At 41.5% G+C, this 21,764-nt stretch overlaps 1 protein-coding gene across 1 annotated transcript in view; it reads right to left on the bottom strand.

Annotated features, from left to right (window-relative positions):
* grm4 (glutamate receptor, metabotropic 4) overlaps window positions 1–7,855 on the bottom strand; it is a 122,568-nt gene extending 114,713 nt beyond the window's left edge. The window contains exon 1 of the mRNA XM_029502060.1: window positions 7,726–7,855. The gene's annotated coding sequence lies outside the window, so the exon portion shown is untranslated. The remainder of the gene's footprint in view (window positions 1–7,725) is intronic.
* Window positions 7,856–21,764: the final 13,909 nt, after the last annotated feature.

The raw sequence follows: 21,764 nt of genomic DNA, 5'->3' as shown, positions 1-21,764 counted from the left end.
TATTTCTCCTTACTACAGGCAAAATCAATTATATTTATTATAATGGAATTCATATGCAGGTCTCAGAGTCTCAGTTGCATCCAAGTCTGTGCCTTCTATGGTAAAAAAGAACAACAAACCAGGAGGGGCAGGGCCTGTGAACCTCGTCTGAAATGGTAATTATGTTATTAAAGATTGGGAGCAACTTTTATATCCAAGAGAAGGCCCCCAAAAAAATTAAAAATTAAAAATAAAAATCCACCTTAAGAAAAGCATTGCATTAAGATTGGACGTAGCCATTAAGGAAGCTGGAGAGTTCAAACATTTTCATTTTCCAAAAAAAAAATCTAGAATATCATTCAGATCAGTGCTGCCTGTAATTTCAACTATAAGTAGATAGAAATATTTCACAGCTACTGAGCGCATATAAGAAGAGAGTTTCAATACATTGACAACCGCAGGCCTAGAATCTTATTTACAGCTCTTTCATAAAAGTTGTGCCAAGCTAAATTCTATTTTGACACAGTTCAGTTTATTATTTCACAGAGTTCTTGGATGCAGATTCCGTACAGATTTCAGTTGTGTAAACAAGCTCAATAGGCACATAACACAGACTTAAAGATGGATATTTAGATTCTTAACTCTACTGTGTGTTCATCTACACACTATCATCCCCCCCCTCCCCTCCACCCATGGCTCACACACAAACAGACACACACACGCACTTGCCAGACAGCCACACAAAATACTGCCACTGCAGGCCATCTTGTATGTACATATCTACGCCCTGTTCATCCCGGAGCTGTAATCGGCTCTGAAGGAACAATCTAAAAGCAACCAGTCTGAGAACAGAGCTGTAGACATTGGTTTTCCAGCAGACTGGGCTGAAGCCTAGAATCTGCAACAGCCAAGATTCATTGAGAGCATATTGGAAGTGACAAGGTCCTTTGAATACACCCAACTATCTCCTACTGAGTGAGAAGTAATTTTTCAGAGTTGATTCACAACAGGTCAGCTTTAAGTACTGCGCTGCAGATGACAACAGGAGAGCCGGCCAACTCACCTTAGCTCCTGTACCTACAAACAGCAACAGCATATCTTTAGAAGAAAAGAAAAAAGAAAAAAAAAAACTACCTGAGCAGTGAGGCAGAGGCAGTGGGAGCTGCTGCTGCTGCTGCCAACATATCGTGGCAAAGATAGGCAAAAGAACTCACAGCTTCAAACCGGAGAGTTTGAATATGTAACTGTTGTAAAGGACTGTGGATTTCAAGGCAGATTTCATCAAACTTCATGTTTGCATCAAAGGAGACCTGGTGGGGAGACAGCCCAGGTGTCCTTCAGACTGATTAAAAAAAAAAAAAACAACCAGCCAGCCATTCTGAAGGAGCATCTCTTCGTGCAATCGAAAGAAAAAGATCTTACACTTCGGGAGATTACATCAAGCATTATCATGTTAATCATCTTATTTAGCCGCCTTCCAGATGAATATCTCACTGCGTTCCCTCTTTGGCCACCATGTAGATAATTCATTCTGTAATCTGAAAGATCTAAGTAAATTCAGGGTGTGCTGTCTGTATCCTTTGAATAAAACATTCCACTCTGCCAAAACCTGTGAATTTCACAATAATCAAGCAGCAGGTTTCGGGGCGGACCACCCTCCAACGGTTTTATTCATCACGATGTATAGTGATAGAATAACCGAATCAAGAAGTGCATAATTAGAACATTCAGAGAAATCAGGTTCCACATTATTAGTGTTCCCAATTTACTGTAACATACTGCGTGTTTTAAATCGTTTTAAAGCACACAGTAAAATCTACCTTATTTTGATTTGCTTTTAAATTCATTGCAACAAACACAGCGCATTTTAAAGAGGGCCCCAAATGGGAGAACAAACTGTGTGCATTTACAAATCAGCCGCTGATCGCACACCTCAATAAACATCCACCAAAGACTTGAGAGAGACACCAGAAATGCTTACCATCTGCAGAATGTCAAAGACCGCTGCAGGAGTTACAGGAGATTTTTATCAGGAGAACAGCCTTTCCTCAGGTGCATAAAGCAAGCACATTTCAGATTAGACTATGCATTCATTTCGAAAGGCCATGCAATAACCTTCGGGTAAATAACAATTTGGTACATGGACACGCAAACTGCGGGCATCAACTGCATCCACAGGAACCCCTCGACTCTGATGACACCAAAACGTATCTGTTTACAATTACAATAGGAGACTTTCTGTGAGTACCGTCTGTAATATATATAAGACTCAACTTCATGAGGGTTCTTGACAGAAGTGTTATCAAACAAGAGTGGCTTTGACTGCGCGCAAGACGACGCAGCGTGGGCGTTGTCTTACATTGTACCCGGTTCTCGCCTCGCCTACGCATCTGTCACTGAGATTTCTTTTCAAGTGTGCAGACAAATTTGATATTTAGGAAATGTTGCAACACTCTGTTGATATTTGAAGGCGGTCTAGAGACAGTTTGTGTTTTAACAGAACATAAATATAAACACCATTGGGGAATATGGCATCCAGGAGGATGAAGTGTGATGTAAAAGTACTGTAGGCCACAAACAGGATTGCAGCGAGAGACATGCATCCATTTAACTCTCCTCAAAGCATATTACCTCAGGAGGAAGAAAGGGAGAACAAAAGTCAAGGTGACCTCTGTTGTTTGAGCTGAATAAATTGTTCAAACTTCTGCAGACCAGCCCCTCCATCAATAACCTCCACCTCATGGCTTTCTTTATCATTCAAGCCTTCCACAGCCCGATCAGTCCTTTAAAAAGGAAGATAATAAATACAAATGAGGATCCATCCATGTTTATTTATTTTCAGCAGAACGTTGGCCCCTCTTCGTCTTCCAAATGGCAGAGCCGGCCAGGGAAACTTTTTGAAATGCTGCAGCTCTCCTCTCACAGATGGGCAGGAGGGGCTCTCTAATTGACAGTCCAGCATGTTGGCGCACAGCAGATCAATAGGAAGGTAAGAGAAGGCTGCCCTGAGGAAAATGAATGGCGAGAGCAGGGCGAGGCTGCACACAAAGAGCGGAGAGCTCCAGTGAGGCTGCGACGAAAGTGAGGAAGAATAACCGATTAATCAATATGATGGCTGCTGTATTTTGTTCACGTTAGCGAGACTGGCGATAATGCCTTCATTTCGCCGCAAGAAAATCTGAAAACTGCAATAAAATTTGAGCAATTCACTCAACCAAGCTAGCAAATGTTTACATTGTTGATTGTTGATCTGCTGTACAGCTGTATCAATGGTCTTTTGTATCATAAATGGAAAAAAGCTGGTTTTGTTTACAATATCGAACCAAGAAAAGCAGCAAACTCTCACATTGGAGAACCTAAAATTCTACTTAGTGTTTTTGCTTGATGACTGAAATCAGCGATTAATGATCAAAACAGCTGTTGCCTTATTTCCAATTGACCCAATTAGATGATATATTAATGCGTGGACCATAAAGACCTTATTACTTGCAAAGATCAGCTCATTTTGATGAAGTAGAAATTTAGCAGAAGCAAAATTTCCCAAAAGAGCAGCTGCAAATGAAGTAAGTGTATAATTTGACAGAATGAATCTTCAGGCCTTCATACGTCTCCATCATCACTACAGAAAAATGTCTTGATGAAGACAATCTCTTCTTTTTCTTCTTGCACCAGCTGTCACGCTATGCATTTGAGACAAAGAGCAATCTTGATACCAGTCTGTGTTGTACTTCACGATAGAAACACGCCTCAGCTCACTCAGATCCATGCAGCCTCAATGTGGGCTTTATTCTTTCTTATACAAGGGGCCTGGTAGCAGGCGAGTGGTATTTCCCTCCATTTTTGAAAACACGCAATCTCTGACCACTATTGACAGAGTGAACATTTGGCAAAGAGGAAAAGCACCTCTCAGGACGGAGCTGGCTGAAGTACACACACTAATAATTTCAACCAAATTATAGAAAATAACAGCTAAAGCTTTCAAAACAATTATCGTACGAGCTGACCACATAGTTTGCACCAACCACCAGATTCTGCTCAATACATTTATGCCACACAACTTTTTTTTTTTGTTTGTTTTTTTGTATGTTGTATGTGAGGAGCCAGCTGCAACTTCTCACAACCAGCTTTCGCTGTAATTTTTTTATCCATATGATCATCCTGGAGGTAACCCCTTCCAATAGTCAGCAAATCAATAAATTTCTACAGCACGCTGCTGTAGAATATATATATATATATATATATAGTCCATTCCTAACCGTTCCTAGATTCTGCACTAAAGTGTTAAATTCAGCAAGATTGTTACTCTAATTATAAGAAAACGGGCAAAGCGCTCACCACATTTTCCCAGAATCCCCAGATGACTCTAAAGATTGGTGTCCAAAGATCTTCAGTTAACAATGACGTTAAAAACTGACAAAAGCTGGAAATCATCATATTGGCGAAGCTGGAACTAGAGAATATTCAGAGTTTTTGATCAATCGGTGATTCAACTAATCAACTATTAGCTTCAGAGTGTGAAGAGGAACTATGCAGTCGCTTAAAAACGATGTCATAAACTGTTTAATGACCGTGTTCACGCAGATTGATGGGAGCACACTGCAGCCCAACAAGCCTGATCGGAAAAGCACCTTCACACAGAGTAAATGGATTGAAATGATCCCAATCATTTTGCCTCGTCATCCCTTGCATGCATCATTGTGAGATACAAGGAGAAACGGGCGTCAGGAGCTTGAATATTTTAACTTGGAGCCGCATTAATTGCAAATGCATGAAAATGTGGTTGACAGTTGTGATTTATTTAGGAACCCAAGATATGTTGTAAATCTCGCCAAGACATGATATTATGCAACGGCTGACTGTGGCCGTTTGATTTCCCTTCCCTGAGAACCCTGAGGAGACGCGGCTGTAATTTATCTCTGGAAATATCAGCTCTATGACAACCACACCAGAGAGCCGCTACAGAAATTTTGGGACATGCAAACAAGGCTTATTAACACAAGGCCAGAGCGGTGCTCTTCCGGCAGCAGACGTAATGTTCTGTTTTGAAGATACCGCAAGTCATTTGGAAGACAAGTTTTAGAACAGAAGGGGTAAGGACAATTGGGCCATCCCTACATTTTTTGTTTACTTGCACTGGATGGTTTTTCTGTGCAGGCTAATGGAGGGCTACGATCACTGAGCTCCATCTTGCAGGAGACAAATGGACTGAAATGTGAGAACAAGCTCTGATTCTCCTGCCCGGGAAGAGCGGAGGGGGGAAATCTTGTGCTGGTTAAAAAGGATGAAGACGCTACGAGTGGAAAACCATCAGAGAGCCAGAAGAGCATATTAAAAACTGTTGACTTCCCGTCCGCTGCCGACTGATTCAATGACTATTATCTTTGCTGAAACGATGAAACAAACACCCCCACATTTCTCAGTTGCCACCCTTCGTCTTTACAGAGACTTATCCTTGATGCACTCAATCTCCTATACTCTTGTTTAGACTCTCCTTGGGGGGGGAGAAGCAACGATTCTGCTTTGTATTCACTGCTGCTGCCAGGTTTTCTCCCTATAAAGCTTTCAATTCCTAACTATCATCACACACACACACACACACACACACACACACACACACACACACACACACACACACGGGGCCTGGATTGAACACAATTCAGAGGCCAGGCTTGAATCCTGAATCCCTACAGGTTCAAATATACCCAAACATCCTGGTCTCTCAGAGCCGATGGCACTGAAGGCTGCCCGCTCGCTCGCTCACTCTCTCGCCCTGTGAGCTTAGGTAATGGTCCAGAAAGAAGATGACATGAAGTGAACCATCTCCAAACCTCCTGTTGACTCTAAGCGGCGCTCGGTAATGATGCCTAGCATACTTTATCTTGTGGATCAAATACACTTTTTACATGTTTTTTTTTTCTTTACTTTCTTTCTTTTGTTTTTTTTTTTTAAGGATACAAACTAAAAAGAGTTAAATTTATCCAAAGCTGTGACATGAAAACTGACTACATCACCACAAACGATCAATGTGTAGCATGTCCTAGAAAGTGTCGGCGTGTACTGTGGAAGGAGGGGAAGGGCGGGGGCGTTCAGTCGATAGAGAGAGCTGCTACCTCTCAGACAGATTGACTGATTGATTTACTGTATCTGTTGAGCTAGACCTGCCCGTCTTTCAGGATTAAGGAATTTATGTTTTATCAGACCGGCACCCCTGAGAGCCCCATTTCCAGCAGAATCACTTGAAGCTGTAACATATGGAAAACTGGGGCACATCAGCGGGAACAAGTGCCAGGAAGTCTGGATTTGTTAGATTTTTCAAGATAATGGGGAGCAACACAATGCAGCAGCACAACCTACAGCAACACACACACAAAAAAAATATAAAATAAATAAATAAAAATAATCAAGTACCTGACTGAGAGCAGCAGTTTGAGGTTGAGTCATAATCCGGCGTCAAATCTGTTTCTTCAATCTGAATCCTATTCAGTCTTTTTTCAAGGCTTTTCATACAAATTGCCGGGGAAAAGAGAGATACAAATCTTTTCAGACCAGTTCCGTCACCTGCAGCACTTTTATACACACACACACACCTGTTTCCTGCAGCTAATACAAAAATGCATAAGGCCCACAAACTCTGAGGAGTAAATCTACAGTACGACATAATCTTCAGAGTAAGGGACAACTTTCATTCCAGTGTATCGAAGAGAAGATACAGATTGGCCTCATTCTGTGAAAATTCAAGCGCTTGCACCTAATACTTTGGAAGACAACGGGAGATGTGCTAAAAAAAAAAAAAAAAAACACACACACACACACACACACACCTCTAACGCGACAAGACACCCGACCTTCACTTGAATGGATTTGCTGTAACACAGCAAAAAAAAAAAAAAAAAAATTGATGTGTTGGAAAAAACAAAGTTAAAATATAGCCTAACTTTCAGAGCCTCTGCCCATTAATTTTAACACAGTTGCCTGCTGAGGCCATCCTACAGGGGTCCACTAAATCCAGACAAGTGTACCAAGCCTCCATTTTACTTTACACCGGCTGACAAAAATACTCAACTGTGAACCGTGAAAAGCTGCAACTTGGCCCTGGACCAACAAACAGTTTAAACATAGTAGTCTACTGTATCAGAATACGGCTGAATGGTGGATGTGTGCAGGTTTGCTGGTTCACCAATTTGTTACATTTAGTCAATTGGGATAAAAATGTCCAAAATAAACACACATCCATTACAGCTTTTGGAAAAACAGCAGCTTAAATGTCACATTTGACCAATCAATGGGTATTTAAGTGCTGAGCCGGAACAATTATCCACTTAATTGATCAGTCTAATTCTCCGAAAATGTATCTGCAAATATCCCGATAATTGATTCACGAGTTTACTGAGTATTTTAAACTTGTTCTTGTCAGATACGATAGGTAAAATAAAGATCTTCAGGTTCCAGATGGTCAGTTGAACTTCTAAGTCCTTCTCAAATACAAAACATCTTATTCAAAGCCTCATTTGCACATCAAAAAATAAACTTTCAAACCGTCCATCTATATGTTCCGTTTACATGATAGAGAATGCACTTTTATCAAATTAAAAATCTCATACACAGCACAGCTCAGCCGCAAAGCAGGGATATATTAAATACGGACAATCTGAGATCACTCAGAGAGCAGCTAGTGTCACCTGGATGCTTCTTCGGTCCATAAACACACACACACACAGCAACCGCTGATAGTTTCAGCACACCTACCTGCAATGTAACACAAACCCAGCCAAACAAGGAACCCCACAATTAAGCAAAGCAGCCTACGCAGAATTAACAACAGTGCAGTTTGCAGATGGTGCCACGGCGGGTTACTCCGCTATTAGCAGAGCCAACGAGCAAATAAGAAGACAGATGAGAAGCCATTGTTCTTCATTTACATTTAGTCATTTGGCAGATGCTTTCATCCAAAGCAGCTTATAAGTGAGGGACAATACAAAAGCCTCAGTGTAGTAGGAGATAGTGATGTAAGAGGAAGTACTAAATCTGTCCGACCAGTACAAACGATCAAAAGCACAGAGACTGCATGTGCAAGTTAGGCATGTCGGGGTGAAAGAAGCATTAAGAGGGGGACTGTTCTCGGAGGAAATTAGTCTTCATGAGAAGGGGACGCCCCTGCTCTGATTGCGTGCAGGAATGGTAATGCCATTTTACAATCCTTGGAGAAATGCAGCGAGCGTTAGCCTGTATGATTGAGTTCAAGTAGGCGGCTACAAAGATACAAAGAAGTTACTGTGAACAGTGACTTGAATTTAATTCGGATGCCCAGAGTCAGGTCAAAGAGCAGCAGGGTGACGTGAGCCCCATTAGGACCATCTGGGACATTTTCAAAGTGTTTGCACGCTCTCGTGATTCTCCATTCACTTATACATCTGTTTTTCTATAAACAGGCTTCTCCATTTACTAATTAAATTTAATGTTTCCACTCCACCTGTTTAGTCCTCTTCTGCTTCTGTTGCTTCTTTCAGTGGAGCTACCACCAAATGTTTATTTTTTTATTTTTTTATTTTTTTAAAGTCAGTACAGTAGAGAAGAAAGAAGAAGCAGAAAATCCTTGGAAAAGAAAGTTTAAACACTGATTGCAAGAGCATCAACACCATCTAAATTCGGCGTCAGATAAAACCACAAAGTAGCCAGCTCATCTAAAATCACGTTTCAAACTACACTCGTGTCTGTGTTTTGGAAAATAAATGAAGCCGAATTCAACACTGGCAGTTCCAGTTTGCTTTGTATTCTAGGTTTGGGTGGAAATTGACAAGAAAACAATTTAACACCGACGAAATCGTAAAAACGTGACGATTCTCAAGCAGGTTCCGCGGTAAGAATAACTTACTGAATATTTGTTTCTTTGTTTGTTTGTGCGGGTTTTGTAGATTTCAAGCAAGCGGAAGTCACACAGAATGTAAAAAAAAAAAAATTAAAAAAAATGTCAGTGGGTTGAACACATGACTTCATCTTCACACACATTGCGGCTCTTTTTGCGCAGCCTACCTTGCGCGTCTCCGTGCGCTTTATCTGCTGAAGGCGCTCCTTCTGAAACAACTCCACTTTTTGTTTTCCCATCCTGTCCAGTTGTGTTTTTGAAATAGTCGCGTCTGATTGGTTCTGCAGGTTGTGACGATCCCACCTGGTTTCCTTTTTCTGTCGATGGCGACTGACGGGCAGTTTCCTCCTGAAGGCGCTGTTTGACAAAGGTGAGCGTTTTCCAACAGGTAAAACCATACTCACTGATTTTACAGTCACATTGTTTTAATGTTTGACTTGTTGTTTGTCTCTGGATTAATTGTAATTGTCTGCCCTCTGATTTCTGACAGTATATTAAATAAACCTGCCTTCTGAGGGGATCGGTTTGGTTTGAGAAAGGAAATTAATTTTTTTTGGCAAGAACTGCTACTAAATTAAGGGCAGCGCTGCTTTGTGTTGGAGTTTTATGTTTTATTTTAAAGAAATTTGAAAACATTTACATGGGGCATCATTTAACCTTTCTGACAGCCTTTTCATTTTCTAAACTGACTAATCGACTCTTTGAGGAAATAATAAGCAGATTTGTCAGTGATGAAAACGATTGTTTATTGCGATTAATTCATCATTCTTGATGAAAGGTTCACCTTCAACTTTATTAGCTTTTCAATGCGGCGGTAACTGTTTTGATGGATTTCATGTACATTTTCATGAGATCCAGCGATGTTAGTTTGTAAAATTTCTCCAAAGATTCTTTTTTGTTTTCTGAAATCTATCACCAAATCCGATTTATGGAAAGCTGCACCATCAACTTTGCCCGACCATCTATTGACTGGTTCTCGTTTCCTTTGCAACGCCGCAGTTATATCTGGTAAGGAGGTTGTTTGTTGCTCAGTGTGTTTGTTTGTTTATTTGTCAGTGGACTTACACAAAGAGCATTGAAACCTGAGACCAAACTTGGTGGACGGATGACCTGGGAATAAAAAATTATTGGTTTGGATCCCATCTAAAAAGCAGATGCAGGATTCTTTTTATCACTTCTCCTATGGTATTGTCTTCAGTCGCGGTAAATAAAGTATAGATCTTGATGTTAAAAAACTGACACATTTACAGCTTTGGCGTCTGTGAGTGTGCAGAGTTTGGTGCAGATCCAGAAAACAACAACAAGGATTCGGTGGAGAAAGAGGCTGAATTTGCATGAACAGAGTGACGATGTTCACATTTTTAGTGTTTCCCTGCCACAGCAGGTGTCGGATCTATAGGCGGTCCCGTGAGGAGACTTCATTTTATTATGCATGTGGGGAATCTTTTTTTTTTATGCATAATTGATTAGATTACGCTGCCAGCTCATGAGTGTGAACACCTGGTCCTTAACCTGTAAAGTTACCTCTCAGGCACCTCGAGAGTGAACTTTTTTTTCACTGGGAATATATGTGCAGACTCAGACTCTTTTGTAGATCAAAGACAAACGCACTCAGATGTCCAAGCTTCTGGTCTATTGCTCGCAGCTCCTTTGAGACCTGCAGCAGATGTTGGCAGCACAAGGACTTCTTCCAAAGCTGCAGGTGGCCGTGGTCAGCGCGAAGGCTGGAGTGCCTTCTGTTCTCATCAGTTTGTCTCACCGCATGCGTGGCAAAGTGCTAAATGGAAATATTGTCACAGTTCTCGTTACAGTCAAACCACAACGGGAATCTTTGGCAGGGCTCGTCAATAAGGACTCAGAATTTTCCGATGAAGTGTGACAGGAGCCCACCCAGACATGAGCTCAATTTAAGATCAGTTAAAATGTCATGCAGAAGCAAGCGAGGATGGTTATAGTGTGAGAGCAGACACCCACAGAGACCTGACGTCACCCCATTTTGTGATTTATCTCACAGGTGTCCGGTGGTTGGATGAGGAGACGGCTTTGGTTGAATGGGGATTTAAAAACTCTTTGCCTGAGGCCCCTGTGTCTACCTTGTGTGATAACAGTGACCATACACATTGTTTGCATGTCACATTACGCAATGTTTGACTTGGGTCTAATAAAATCTCAGCTGAAATTCAGACTGTACAATATCAGCGTTTCTAAAAATTGACTTAAGCGCCCTGTTGGCTTTACCGCTGTATCTATTTGTACTCTCAGAAGGTCACCGCCAGCAAATGTATTCAGTATAAAATTGACCCTGCACGCTGATCGTTGGTAGATCTGAACAGCAGTCGCGCTCTGTTGCCTGTGAGACTTGATACCGGTCCCACATTTTTCATTGCCGACCGGAAATTTCGACTTTTCATATAACGCTCAGTTTTGTTCACTAGCAGTCCAAAATTGCATAGTGCATGAAGGTTTTAAGAAACAACATTTCACATTTAAGAAAGGCTGTGACCGTTTACGGAGGTTATTCTATGGGAGGCCGAGCTACCTGACCCATCGCATCCCATCGTGAGCGGGGCAGTGAAAGATCAGAATCATCAGAGCAACCCAATACATCAGCCTGCAATTGGGAAGATGTCACATTTTTCTTAACTGCATCGCCTATCGCAGGTCTTTACAAGTGTGCAATTTCTATGTCAGACTTTGGTAGACAGCACAACAATACAATCTCAAGATTATCTGGATGAAAAAGAAAGGAGCATTGTTAGACGAGTAAGATGTCTTCTCTAGAAAATAGTGCCGCCTCTCTGTCGGCATTCATGTCACAATTCAGACATCAGTTTACTCTGCCATGCTTTTGCAAGTTGCCCTGAACACTGTAACAAGTCTTCAGGGGCAGGAGGGAAGGATTTCACTGACGATTTTACAGTGTGAAGCTTGGCTGCTAATGGGATTTTTTTTTTTTTTTATTATTATTTTTTTTTCTAACCACTAGCAAATATTGAAAGTCATTTCCTGTACATTTTTTAAAAGGAAGTATAACATGGCAGTATTGCTGATTAGGACGTGCTTTGTGCTTTTATTGTGCACAACCAAAAAGGACTGCCATCATTCTCTATTTAGGTGTTTATTTTTTATTGTTTGCTACAGTATTTTGGAACTTAGCTCATTTGTTTTATATTGTTCAGCCTCTAGACTCCCTGTGTGAAAAATTTCTAATAATTACTCCCTTTACTTAAAACAGTTATGGCTTATTGGACATTCTTTTGATGGCGCTCACAGTCTCATCCCTCAGTGGAGAGGACATCTCCACTGACCACGCTTAATCGGATGCTAATTAACTGACACAACCTTAGAAACTCATTTGTGATTACTTTTCTTGCTGCATTCAAAGCCCATTATGTCTAACAAAGACATACAGTATTCGGAAAGCCATTTGGAAGGCACTATTTTGTCAGTATCTGAGGTTATAACTAAACAAGAAAATGACTGTGTCTAGAAATCAATTTAATTTTAAAAAGTTAGCACCACTTATTAAACTGCCATCCAATTTGCTGTGATGAGTGCATGCCTTTAACACCACAGGCACTTCAACTCTGCATCCCCATGCGGAACAATAATGCTCGGGAATATTAAATGTGCCTCTTATGCAACACATTGTGGCTGCTGAAATATGTGCAAACTCATGAACAGGTGTAATATGTGCAGTAACAACTTGAAAAGGCCTTTCAGCACAAAGTTAGAGCGACTGAAAGTTATTTACAGTATGAATGAGGGGAAAACACAGTCACACTCACGCAGAATCTCAGTATCCAGAGACACACACAACCATAAACATCAATTTATGAAACCAGTGGTGTCTTAAAAAAAAAACAAAAACAACGAGCCCTCCCTCGGAATCATTTCTTAAACATCCTGTAGAAAGTGAGACATGAATCTCTTTATGTAAGACGATGTAGGTGCTACAGAAGTAATTCACAATGCCGTACACAAGGTCCATACACTTTATCTTAAAGTCTCATAAAATAAGTCTGTGATTTCTGTGACTTTGTGATGTCACAGCCGCCCAGTCCCCCACACTCCGCTTCTTCAATATAATATTTGATTTGGCCGCGCTTACTCTGCAATACATTCAAAGTACTTAGAATAACGTTGACACTTTTCACCATCAGGAAACACGTGGTCAGTTTCACTCAGATGAGGGCAATGGTAATTTCGATGGGGGGAAAAAAGTGGCTGGGCCTAATCTCACGCCAGTCTTTCAAGCTCGTGGTGCTTGTGAGAGGATCACCGAAGTCATCAGGACTCACATACATTGGTCATCACGGTTACTTGTCCAGTGGTTGTTGAGAGTATAGACCAAAGTGGTGAACACTCACAAACAGAATAATTGTGTGGTTTGCTGCCGAGTAGCTTTTCAACCTATAAGGAATTTGCCGTGGAGTTTTGGTGCAACACAATAAGCATAGTAGAAATTATATATATTTTTATATATATAAATATATGAACAAAGATAAAAACAAGCTGGTTGTTTGCAATGCAATATTTTACTGTATTGTAAAAAATAGGATATAAACAAAAAGATGAGAAAAAATGACATAGAAAATGTAAATATATACAATATAAATCTAAATCAGCTGCAAAATGAATCCAAAAAAATCAGGTACAAAAAATAATGTTCAGCTCTTTATGTGACTATATTTGATATAAGTCTCACAGTCCAAGTGAAATTTGAGCTCAACCGAGTTGTTTTACTTTGATTTAGACAAATGTTTATATCTTAGAAAGACCAGAATAGCTTGAATAAGAGACAGAAGGTGTATTTTTGAATTTGTTTTCAATGGGAGCTAATTTCCACATCTGCATCCGTCCACTTGACTTATACTGTCAACATCAAGATTGTCAATAAACAGCATGCGTAAGTTAACAAAGTTGTTTAAAATGACTTCCATCCTGTTGTTTTTTTTTTTTTTAAGAAAATAACAAAATGATACAATACAGCAGCACAACAGTTGTTTCCTTCCGCTTGCCTTCTCTTTACACCCTGCTTGTAAAATACCCAGCAGGGTAGCAAGGCAAGAAGAAAAACCAATGTAATTGAACATTGTGCGGTCAGCACAACAGTGTGTGTAGATACATTTCTCTCGAGCTAAAAAGCAGCAATGTGTTGCGCTTGCATGAGCTGGCGATGACACAAGCTGAACACTGAACAGATTTTATAGTCTGAGCGGCAAAATTTGATGATGCGAAGTTTTGGGGGAATGAAACCTGCAGTGAGCAGAAAGAAAAGGAAGTGACAGAGACGGATCACTCTTTTCCTGCAATCCTTGTTGTCATGGAGATTGTAGAAATGTGTCGTAATGTCAGGGTTTGATGTTGGTCATTAGGCCAGTAATGATTTGTGGATAGATTGCCGGTGTGGGAGCTGTGTCTCATTTGAAGCCATGCGCTGGCAGCCAGAGCACTTCAGACCTCAGTGTTAACTGAGAGATCTGATCTATTTTATTGCTCCTAACATCATAATTTACATTCTCCGAGTGGACCGTAATGGGTCCGGCCCTTTTTTTGTTCTTTTGAATAATCAATGGAAATATATATTTCAATCTTTTTAATCCCACAGCTGGCTGTGAATGTGTTTATGGCATTATTGTCTCCGGTGGAAATATTGACATTAGTATTATTACTGCTATCATAATTATTATTATTACCTTTTGGACACATGAATGGAACATTTATAGCAGGTGGTTGATCATTTTTGCCCGTGATGAGCAGTTGTGAAAAATTTCAGCAGGGGATTTGCTTTTATACCACACAGTATGGCTCCTTAACTCCCTAACAGATCCTGAACATCTGTTGAAAATTCTCAGCAGTGCGACAGTGTGATGGCAAAAACTGCCAATATTTCAGCAACAGTATGCAGTATTTATTTAAAATCTAACGAGGGCTCTGCGTTGCATTTTGAAAGCTACAGCAGGTTAAGAATTTAATTACAAACCCATTTTTCTTTTTATCATATTCATTGTCGGACTGGAAGCCATTCGGGCTAACCAACCACATTCAGGGAACTATGAATAATTTTCATTACATTTTTCAAAATTTAACCGTGATCATCAACAGAAGGGGAAGAAACATTTTACTGGCCAGCCTTGTGCTGGTGTGCCTCACAAGACAGTAGTGAGCGAATGTAGATTTACAAAGGCAGCACGGGACAAGATTGAGGTGTTCTAACTGTGAGGAAGCTACAAACAGCGATATTGGTCCGCTGTTAGAGCTGTCGATGCCGCTGCTCTCCCTCGAGTTCTCCCAACCTGGCATGGCTCGTCTGAGGAGAACAAACTACTGGTTGCATAATCAGCGAGGTCAGTCTGAGAGAAAAAACATTGTTTCCCCGATTCCCCTATGCTGAAGTTATATTTAATCAAGCATGCATGCTCTCATGTGCAACCCAAATGACAGGTGCAAAGAGAGGAGTGATTCAAAGTTCATCCTTTTTTCTTTTTCTTTTTTTTTTTTGACAAGCAGGTCACCAGGCCACTGGTGGGGAATTGGGGGACTTTGCAAAAGGGAAAGGGGAGGAGGGATGAGGGACCAAAGAGCAAGTGCTAAAAAAATTAAACTCAGCTATGTTTATTTAGTTTTTTTTATCTGAGCTTTTGCCTCTCTTGTCTCTTTAGAGCAATCACAGAGTGACTATGGCGCTGTGTGCAGTTGAATTATTGCTACAGCCATGATTTCTGGAAAGTGAATTTTAAACTGTCAAAATAGTTACCTGTTAGTGCAAACTTTAACCAACACGAATGCACATATTATTCATCAAATGTCACTGCAGCATCTGTGATGTTGACAGCTTGTGACAATTTCCACGGGAGTGATGCAATTCAAGCAAGAGTGCACCCCTTCCTGTGCATGGAGTTGTAAGTCCTTCCAGATGAGCCTTTGAGTGCACTGCGGTGACATGCAACACCTCTTGGCATGTAGAATCATACAGGATTTTGGCCCCAAGGCTTCCTGTCCTTCGGTCCTGGTCCTTTCCCTTTGACATTAAGACCGGAGCACACTCTCCCAGAGGAACAGCCCAGTTTCTCCCTTTTAATGAAAGTTGTTCATCATCACCTTGTCAGCAACAGTGTGTGACTACGACAGGTTGACGACACTTAGTCTCCCTAAGGGGAGCTTCTGCTGTCAAGCGGAATTTGCAGTCCTTCCATTTTACTTTGACGGACGAACCAATCTGGAAAGACAGGAGAGTGGGGCCACATAATGGGCCCTCCCGTTGCCTTCCCCTTAAAAAAAGAAAAGTGGATTGGATGATGTTTCTGTTTCATTTCATTCTTAACCCCGTCTTGTTCTGTTCTGCTGTTGTAGTCATTCTGTGTTTACACCAACAGCTAAATCAGAGCATTACTCTCACTGTCTTTCATTGCCCACGCCATCACCTCACGATCCTCAAAGGTTATCACGGAGATTACCGCTGTCTCCCTCGGCTGCTATGAGCAACTGCCTTTGCTTTGTCCCAGTTCGCCTGCATGGCTGAGCCCTGATCGCAGGCGTAAGGGGTTGGCGGGGGGGGGGTTACTGTAATGCTACCTGACATCCTGAGAAGCTGTGATTGCTTAGGGGGCTTTGTCGTCGGGCTGAGTTGAGGGCGTGGGTGGCTGCGAATGGATAGGGGCCGTGTCTCACAAGGACCTTTAACAGCCTTTTAAAAGCTCTGAGAGGGCCTGCCTGACGCCAGCCACTCACAGGAGGGAAATCGCTGACAGAGCTAAAGGGAGAACAGGCAGGGAAGAGGCATGCAGCAGCGCCCAGCAGTTTCTGGAACACTTTTGAGTTTATCCCCATAGTTTTAGGATTCCTGCCATGATCTAGACATGCCACAACCCAATCGTCCACCGTAGTTATCGTGTAATTACAACCATTTGCGCTGAATAATTCACCACAAACATCCACTGAAATAACATCGAGCACTCATGGAATGCACTCCTGCGAGCTTTTGCACTGCAGCCTATTATACCACTTTAGTCTCCGTTGGGTCAGCCCGGCCACTGGGATAGAAGCATCCTGAATCACAATCATGGGACCTGGTACCACTCAGAGCAGGCTCACAAAGTGCTGTGTTTGACCTGTGAAGGTTTGACTAAATTGGCTAATATCATGCTCTGTGCTGCAGAATCCTCTGTTTCTGTGGACAGTCATCCAACACCAGACAGACGTTATCCAAAAAGAACACTAAAGTCCTAGGAAGCTTTATTACTCTCATTCCTTCAATAACTCCCTCAGACCTCCAGTTGTGTGCCATATTTCATCTCGGCAGTGAAGAATGAGTTCTCTGACAGTGAACATGAGAAACGCAAGAGACTCAATGGGCACGGCTGGAGGGGGGGTAGCCTACCCACAGAAGATCACAGCAGTGGCGATGAATGCATCAGAAAACACTGCTGTGGGCGAGCATAAGTCAACAGTGCCTAATGTGAGCCTTTGGTATGCATGATGTTAAATAGATTGTGAAAATGCTCTTTTCATGACGAAGATGGAGCTTTTCATTAATCCTAGAGCTGAACCTGCCTCCGCAAAACAACGAGCATCCCTCGCGGGAAAGACAAAACACCCACGGTGGGCTGGAGGGATCTCAGAAGAGCTCTTATATAGCTCATGGACTTGTTCTCTTTGCATCCACCCCCTTAGCTGTGTAAGCATTTGTAACGTGCATGTTTGTCAATGTATGTAATACGTCATATGTGTAGCATGTGTTTATCTCCCTGAACAGGTTTTTTTTTTTTTTTTTTTTCTTTTTCCACACACGCTGGTGCATCTGAACACTATGTACATATGCTTTTGTGCTCTGCAAGTGTAGGTGGATGTGGTTGAGACAGATATTCACAGAACTTAAATCATACCCTGCCTTTTATGGAAGCGTGCACAGCAGTTGGTCAGAGGAGATATAGGTTTTTGATTTTATTCTAGGATGCCGCTGGTGATAATACCCACGTGTAGAGGATTATATCAAGAGCACGGAGAGTCAGTAAATAGTCAGATTTGTTAGTGCTGATAAGTCTACTCAAGCGACTTTTTCATTTGCTGCGATATGACAAACACTGCAGGGATAACTCACATACCTCAATTTAACAAAAAATCCCCCTCTCTCCACCCCCCTCCTCCCGTCTTTCCTCAGTTGCATTTTACAAAAATGAGAAAGGATGCGTGTCTAAACAGGTACGTACACATAAATATTCATCCATTTGCAACTAAAAATTGAATTCTAAATTGCACAGTTGGAGCTGGAATTGAGAAAGATTACCGCATAATTTGAGTTACACCAGTTCACCTATGTGGATGCATGTCGGTCCCATATGGGCCAGTGACTGCCAGTGTTAACATGCTTGTTGCTACTGGCAGGTGTAAAACGGTGTGCTTTCCGTTAAAACGGAGGGAGAGACAGTCAAATCGGCCGCAGCAAAGTTATATGAATCACAACTGGACATCAGAGGATTCCAATTTGTTTTTAGGTGCCCTTAGATCCTTATTCCAGGGCATATCAGCCATATAGCACTTATGAAGTTCTTTTCATGTTCTGCCAGTTCTCCAGAACCTGCAGCAGACTAATCTGATCATAGTGAGCCCAGCAATCTATTTCTGAGAGAGCCATTTTTTGAATCAAACACCTTTCTGTCAGGCGGCAGAGTGTGCCTGCAGGAACCAAAGTGGTCCCCAGGTTACAGGCCAGGCATTGTAATGCAGATGATTGAGCTGATGTCTACGCAGCCCCGTTGTCAGCACCTGTGTTGATAAGTCATGGCTTGTGTGAGGGAATATTTGTAGGAATCCGCCTCGAACTTGCCAGTAAAACTGAACGGAGCAACGGAGCAGCAGGGCACTTAAAAGTAGTGCATCTGCAAGGGTTCATTATAAATTACTCCTACCACCTGACCTGAGATCCACTCAACAAGCGTGCCACCTTAAGTATGTTGAATGGATAGTTTCAAGTGAAGTTCCAAAGGTGGATTATGAAATTCAGGGCTCAGTCCGTAATACTAGAAAATAGATTTTTCATTGCGCAATAGGCATACTGGCATCTGTGTGTGCACCAGGCCTCCTCAATACTGATCTCCAGGGGCGTTATTTTCCCGAGCAGGGATCCTGTATCCATGACTGCAGCACAAAGCACAAAAGCAGCATTTCTGGGTAAAAAAAAAAGGAGCATTTAAGCCAGATGAGTTTGCAGCAAAGTGCTAATCTGGTGGCAGCAGTGACTTTCTCAGGCACTTCTGGGGGACAAATGAAAGTAACAATGCTATTACAGCTTCAATGCTTCTTCAAATATCAATGTGGATGGATGCCACTGTTCCAAAAGAAAAGTCCCACATCTGGTGTTTTCCTGATGATGATGATGATGATGGATGTTAGTCTGCTGTCACTTTGTCTCATACAGAGGTTGTGTCTGTTGAACGACCGTTGTTTCTCTTTCTATTGCTGATTTTTCTTCTTTTTTTTTTTTCTTGTCATCGTGAGAAAGTTGTTAAAGGTTCATGCTGTACATAATCAGCATTGCTTTTGTCAGGAAGATGTTTTCATCAAAATGGTCATCAATGAATGATGAAAACGAAACGAGAACTAATAAAAACCTGAGCAATGATGACTAAAACTCAATAATTCAAAACTTTGTCAGTTACCGGCTATTGTTGCGTTTACACCAATCCTTTTGGACTCAGCACTTCTTTAAGATTTAGAAAAAACAAAACACGAGGCATGTGGGTGTAATTTTTGCTACTGCACTCTAACCACCATACCTTCCCGAACCCGAACCAGACCAAACCAAACCGAACTCTGTGGCCTAAAACCTAAACGCAGACGACACTGAGCTCAATGTCCAGTCGAGTGCTTCTGCAGAAAATGCTCAGACCGAGCAGCAGCCATGGTGTGTAATGAAAAAGCATGACTAACAAAAGAAATTAGAGGTGTATAAAATATTTCTGGGAGACAGTTTTGCCTGTAGCTGTTTAACTGGGTTGAGATCATCTAAACTAAAAAGGTCATGATCCGCAGCCCTTTCATATTATCTAGCCATTCAGCGATAAGTCACATGGGAGCATCACACAAGGGTTTATTTGTTTAATTTAGGCGGGATAATCAGCAGCTTTTGTCCCTCATTTGTTTGTTTGCAAACCAATTTGTTATCTTCTAATTCCAGATATTTGGATTTGAGTTAAGCACTGGTGCATGTGGTGTAGTTGACATCGGCCGTATTAGAGCGGGTCACCGCCTTTGTAGCCGGAGGTGGTTCATCTCAACAGGAGACCAGCCAGTTTGTTGTCTTTTACTTAAGTGTACTAGAGAACGTGGGTGAAGAGTTTTACAAGGAAGACAACAGTCCACATCTGACGGAAGTGGTGCGTTGTTTTGTTTTTCTGTCCTTCAAAGTGCCTTGCAATATTTTTATATTAAAAATGGATCACATCGGTAATGCGATATAGGATGCTCACAGCGACAGACCCAAAGACAAACAACATCCGACTCTTCAGCTCTTTCCAGCTATATGGGCCTTTTTAATACCTTTCTTTCATCCAAACAGCAGCCAAAATTAAACTAAAGAACTAGCAATTTCCCCCAGGAATTGGTGGAGTGCAAAACAGAGCTAAAAGCAGATTAGACTACAGACTCAGTCTGTCTCCATTACATTGGTGCATGTGCTTCATGGATAACAAGGTCCCCTTGTACAACAAGGAGCCCCAAACTACAGTGTGTGAATTCTTGAGCAGGTGTTTGTCAACACAGGCAGATCAAAAATGTTACCTTGTTAGATAATATATGATTAACATGGCCATATTTGATCTCATGCCAGAGAGAGCTGTGGCTCAGTAGATTTCAACTTACACAAAGACAAAAGTTAGCAGTGTGAAATTACTCTGCTATCACGAGGAGTCCTGAATGAGTGCATATAATGCTCCTTAGCCACTAAAAGCACAAATAAGGACGTTTCCTGTCATGTGCAGCGGGATATCTCACACAATTTTGTTTCTCACCTCGCGATGTGAAAATGTACTCCGGGGTGTGTCAGTGCAGCGTGATATCACCGAGATGTGGTTTACAGGAGTGAGAGTAGGCTTCTTACCTCTTTGGCAAGAAACATTTTGGATCCAGCACTCAGTTGATGGTCTTTACCAACTGCAACAGAAGAGCTCTTTAAAAAAGTACTCGACTCTGCTCTTCTGTCTGCTCAGAGGAGGGATTTCATAGTTGCCTGTTCAAGCTTTGCCGGTGGCTGACAACACTGAAGACAGCTAAACTAGCTGAGACACACTATTAAGGTTCAGGAAGCTGATGGGGAACTGGAGATTTTCTTTGTATTTATACTGATGACTTGCCTCTTTTTGCCTGTCTTCACAATGCCAACTGAGAAAAGTGGAAGTGAGGAAAAAAAAAAAAAGAAAAATGTAAAGAGCAACGCATTGTGATAACCGTGGACTCCTTTTTTCATTCAGATTCACAGATGGAAAATATCTCCAGAAGAAACTTTGCTATACTGTTGAATTTGGCTGGACTTCAGTTAAACTAAAAGAGCAGCTCAGAAGGTATTGAGCTACCTGCTGAGTGGATTGAATATAAACCCCAGTACCAATGTGACATTTTTCTCTATTGTCCTCTTCTAAGCTCTCCAAACTGCCTATCACTATGTATTATCAGCCACTGTGTTTTCCAGCTGTAGTGTTATATTTGGGCTAAAGAGGCAGTTGAGACCCAGAAACAGGAGCTAAAACATCACGGAAAAAAATCAAAATCATGGGATATTATTCCTCTGGATCTCTTAAAATGCTTGTCTAAAAAAAAAAAAAAAAAACTCGAAACCGGGGATTGATGTTGATTATTTCATCGGAGTGTGAGGCATCACCTCTTCCCAACTGAACCTTGTCCACTCTGAACCAGGAAAGAAGAA

The sequence above is a fragment of the Echeneis naucrates genome, chromosome 5, assembly GCF_900963305.1.
Source record: "Echeneis naucrates chromosome 5, fEcheNa1.1, whole genome shotgun sequence".
Classification (NCBI taxonomy): domain Eukaryota; kingdom Metazoa; phylum Chordata; class Actinopteri; order Carangiformes; family Echeneidae; genus Echeneis; species Echeneis naucrates.
The sequence above is the reverse complement of the archived record's forward strand: the minus strand, read 5'-3'. Positions and strand labels throughout refer to the sequence as shown.